The following is a 5,408-nucleotide window of genomic DNA, read 5'->3' as shown; positions in this document are numbered from 1 at the left end:
AAGAAACAGACTGTAAATATTTTAGGCCTTGCTGGCTGATCCAGCCTCTGTCAAAGCTGCTCGTCTTCCAGGAAGATGAGAAAGCAGCCGAAGGCAACACTAAACAAATTATTGTGACAGCGCTGCAATGAAGCTTCATTTTGTAAAGCAGATGGCTGGCCGGGATGAGTGCTCCTGGACCCTGCTCTCCCGCCCTGCACTTTCTGTCCTCCCTGGCGCCCCCTTCAGGCTGCCCAGTGCACAGTCCCTGCACCCCGTCCTCCCGCCCACCTGCTGCTGGGAGCGTCCCTGAGACGCTATTAACACTAATATGCTGCTGTTGCTATGTTTCCAGTCCTGGCTCAGCCATCCCTTATTTTTCACAGCGTTTTAAAATTTAGCAAGCTCTGCTGAACGCTTAATTATCACATTTAAGCTTCACAACGGCCGAGCGAGTGGGATGCACCATAGCTCTCATCTTTGGAGAAACGAAAGTGAGACCCAGGGAATTGAATGTCTTGCTAGGCTCACAGATGGCAGGGTCTGAGTCAGGGTTTGAATCCTGGGGAATGTCCAAGCTGTCTCCTGAGAGCTTGCACTAGGGGAGCCTCCTGTACGAGGACTGGGCTCCTTCTCATTGATGGGGGTTGGGGGGTGGGTGGGAATGGGGATGTTATATAACAGAGAAGAAATTTCAGGCTTCAGCCATGAGCCAGGGCAGGACGTGGCAGCCCTGAGCCTCCCGAGGCTTTTCTAGAGCTCGTGGCAGGATGTGCAGCCTGCTCTGTGCGGCAGCCGGGGTGGGGAAGGACAAAGCTCGGCCGATCCACCCCCTGCATTGGGAGATATTTCAAACCACACAAGCCGCCCCCGCCGTGTTATCCGAGCGGCCCTTGCGGGTGACGCCCTGTCCCGTTTCAGAAGGACTGCCTTGTTACTCGGTGCCAGAGTGGGGCCGGGTCCAGGTGACTCAGGTTCTAAGCCTGGATCTCGCATTTACGGCTTTCGTGACCCGGAGCAAATTGCTCCATCTCTCTGCCTGTAAAATGAGAATGTAAGTCCTGAGTCAGCTGGAGGATAATGAGGACTGAATGGGAGCGTGGGTTCAAGGGCGCTTTCCACACCGTGCAGTCGTTTCTGCCCCGAAACTGCCCCCCTCATACCTGCCCTCCGGCGCTCACCTGAGCTCTCTGGAACCATGACTGTGTTTGTCCCTGGCACAATCCGTGGGCCCTTCGTGTATTAACAGCCCCTGCCCACACTCCGTGTTCCTGGTCTCCCCTCGAGCACAGTGTATAATCCCTGCGCACGCCCTTCTAACCCAAGTCCAGACGCTCCCTGGCCCCTCCTCAGCCCCCATCCCTCCTGGGTCAAGATTACAACTAGCAATATGCTTTCAAAATCTGTGAGTCTGCTTCTTTTTAGTAAGTAAGTTGACTTAGAGTTACCAAAGCAGAGACTGCAGGGAGAGATAAATTAGGAGTTTAGGATTAGCAAACACCCACTATTATGTATATATAATATAATGCTATTATATATAAAATATTATAATATAAAACCAACAAGGACTTACTGTATGGCATGAAAAATTCTGCTCAATATTCTATAATAACTTACATGGGGAAAGAATCTGAAAAAGAATGGATATATATATACATATATATAAAACGGAATCACTTTGCTGCACACCTGAAACTAACAACATTGTAAATCAACTATACTCCAATCAATTTTTTTAAAATAAAAAAACAGTTACAGCTATTCCAATGCTCCTGTGGTTATATTCACTTGAAAACTGAAGGGAGAAGAAGGAAAATTGGATGAAGATAGGCAAAATGCTATTCCAATGCTCCTGTGGTTATATTCACTTGAAAACTGAAGGGAGAAGAAGGAAAACTGGATGAAGATAGGCAAAATGCACCCACTTCCAGTTATAAATAAGACTAGGGATGTAACGCACAGCATGATAAATATGTGGCCCCGTGGACTGCAGCCTGCCAGGCTCCTCTGTCCACGGAATTCTCCAGGCCAGAATACAGAGTGGGTAGCCATGCCCTCGTCCAGGGGATCTTCCCAACCCAGGGACTGAACCCAGGTCTCTCACATTACAGGCAGATTCTTTACCACCTGAGCTACCAGGGAATCCCCATAATTAACCCTGCTGTATGCTACATATGAAAGCTGTTTCGAGAGTAAATCCTACCAGTTTTCATCACAAGAAAATGTTGGGGGCCAGAGTGAGGTACTCCGCCCATGACAAAGGTCATGAGGAAGGAGGCTCGACATACGCAAAGGCAGGATCGAGCCTCAGGAGTCCCCCTGGAACTCCTCGAGCATCTACCCCCATTACCAGAGCCTGCCTACTTTACTACTTTGTGCTCTTACCTACACCTCTGACTTTACGGGGGGCTGTCCCCCACCACCTCTTTCGGAGAAGGAATTAACCTAGAGCTCCAGTCAATAAAAACTCTTGGGTGTGACAAGAGTGTTTTAACCTACAAACTCCTCTGAAGGTTCTCTAGCCTGCCTGACAGGCTCATCGGGCCACATGTGATTGCTCACAGCCTCCCAACCGTGAGAGGCACGAGATGCTTTAAACCCTCTAAAAACAGGTTCTTTAGAGAGGTTAGAAAACTATAAGTATAATGGGCTGATTAGAAATTGTATTGGTGAAGGGTTTTTCATTTGTTGAGCCAATGTTTGTTGCTAAGTCTCCATATCCCCTGCCCTTACACACATTAATGAATATATAGAATTAACCTTTGATATTAATCACGTTAGACCTTAGGCTAAGTAAATTCTTTCCTTAACTAAAACCACTACACCCTCACCCTGTAGGAATGTAACTTTATTTGGGTGGCGTCTGTTTTGAGAATAATCAGCCCTGGAGAAATAAGTGTCCTGGTTGATTGACCGCTGTCACAAGGAGAGGGTCGTAAACTGTCAGCAGGCCCCCCTGGCCAGAAGATGATGTAACACCCCTAAGACCTCTGTATACATTTGTATGAAGCACCTGACTTTGATAAAAGTCAGGACTGCTGACCCCGCGTGACTTTTGCATAACATCTCAGTGTATAAAAGTAGACCATGGAAAATAAAGAATTGGGATCAGTTTCTTGAAATACTGGTCTCCCCATGTCGCTCTCTCTCCCACTCTGGCTGAGTCTCCATCTGGAGTGCGGAACCCACCATGCTTACTAATTATGCCTGGGCTTCTAAGATCCGACCGGGGAGGCCTCAGTGTCTCCTGTCCTTCGGGAGAACGGAAGGACGCCTGCGGCCTACGTAAGTGGTGCAAGCTTCTTGTCTTGAAGTTTTATTGGTCTCCCGCGTAAACCAAGCTACTCAGCCTCTTTTCTCCACTGAATTTTCCTACTGAGCTATCCTTATTCTATTACTCTTTATATCTCTAATTAATATCTAATTGAAGCTATCGTATCCCGACCCTCGCCGACGCCGTCTCTCCTTCGAGTACCCTGGATCAGCCGGGGCTGGTCCCCGGCAAGAAAAGAAATTTATTTCTTTTATTTTTATCTCTGATGATGGATGTTCAGTAAACTTACTGTGGTCATCATTTCTTGATGTATGTGAGTCAAATTGTCATGCTGTACACATTAAACTTATCCAGGGCTGTATGTCAATTATGGGCTTCCCTGGGGGCTCAGCGGTAAAGAATCCGCCTGCCAATGCAGGAGCTGAGAGTTTAATCCCTGTATCGAGAAGATCCCCTGGAGAAGGAAATGGCAACCCGCTCCGGTATGCTTGCCTGGGAAAATCCCATGGACAGCAGAGCCTGGTGGGCTACAGTCCATGGGGTCGCAAAAGTCAGATACGACTTAGCAACTAAACAACAACATGTCAATTCTATTTCAATAAAACTGGAAGAAAAAGTAAAGTGTACAATTCAAAACAAAGGAAAATTAGAATTCTCCCAGAAAGAAGCCTTCTGGGACATTCAGGCCCCAGCATCACACTGTGGTCCTTACAGGCGGAAGATACTTTCAGGAAGCCCACGAAACCACCGAGAGAGGCCAGGGAGAGGCCAGCGGGCAAAACGCAAGGTAAAACCGCCCCGGCCTCACAGAGAGTGTCTCAACCCCACCTGACTTCACACACTGAGCCTCTGTCATGAGTCACAAGAAGGTTTTGCTGCTGAAGTCAAGTCTAAGAACCACCCATGGACTCCAGTATTTTCCTACCACAGGAGAGAAAACGGAGGCCCATCGGGGTCCTTGCCACCCAACTATGAGTACAGCCAAAAGCAGACTGAAGCTGACCCCTAAGGCCGCGGCCCCCGGGAGCCCTATGTCAGCTTCCCCACCCTGGTGACAGTCAGGCCTCCTGGAGGCTGGCGGCCACAGGCCACCAGCTGCTTCTCTGGCCTGTTCTCCAGCCCTTCCCTGGAGACCTCAGGCTCTCTGCTGGGATCACTGGGTTAACTTTGGCTTCAAAGATTCTGCGGTGTGAGCAGGCCCAGGAGACCCTGGGCAGGGAGGTCTGAGGCCTTTAGAAACACAGGCCCCCTGCCGCAGCATCCTGGAAGAAAGGAAGGGCTTGCTGGGCAGGGCGCACCCCCAGCTCCCACTGTACCAGCCAATGCCTCCCTCAGCCAGGACGTCAGGAGCATCAGGACCAGTCAGAGTGTGAGCGGCCAGGATGAGGCTGCCGGGGTGAGGGCTGGAAGCGTGTCGCCGAGCCCTGGAGAAGCCCCAGGGTACAGTGGTGGAGGCTGAAGTCTGGGAGCTCATCGACGCTCACTGTGGTCCGGTTCAGGGTCTCTGAAAGACCCAGCACAGGTGTCTGGAGCCTCCGGGGGAAGCCAGGCCCAGGGGGTCTGCTGGCCGAGAGGCCCCAGCCTCCTGCCCACAGGACAGGGCAGCCCCTGTGCCCGGGTCCTTGGGGCCCTGCTCTCAGGAATGCCTGCGGGGGACACTGTCCGGACCCCAGGGTACCTGCCAGCATCCAGGCCCTCAGACTTCTTCTCCGCCAAAGGGGATGTGATCGTCGGGGCTGTGACCCCCTTACACGCAGTGCTGGGTCAGCCGAAGGTCACCTTCCGGCAGCCTCCATGCCCACGGTGGGTCGGGCTCTTTACCCACGTGGATGGAGGGGAGAGGCGGGGGCAAGTGGAGGAGCCCTCTTGATCAATGCAGGCACTGGGGGACCCCCAGACCCGCCACCCAGCCTCCAAAGCCCCGTGGCAGGGACACCCAGGCAGGGAGGGCCCCTGTGCATTGGGTGGTGGAGACCCTCTCAAGGCTTTCAGTAGATGGAGGAACACCCCCTTCTCACACTGGACGATGCTGTGTGTGTGTGTGCTCACGCTCAGTCGCGTCAAAGTCTTTGCGACACCAAGGACTGAAACCTACCAGGCTCCTCTGTCCATGGGATTCTCCAGGCAAGAATACTGGAGTGGAGAAGATTCCCTT

This window comes from Bos javanicus, chromosome 15 (assembly GCF_032452875.1).
Source record: "Bos javanicus breed banteng chromosome 15, ARS-OSU_banteng_1.0, whole genome shotgun sequence".
Classification (NCBI taxonomy): domain Eukaryota; kingdom Metazoa; phylum Chordata; class Mammalia; order Artiodactyla; family Bovidae; genus Bos; species Bos javanicus.
The sequence above is the reverse complement of the archived record's forward strand: the minus strand, read 5'-3'. Positions refer to the sequence as shown.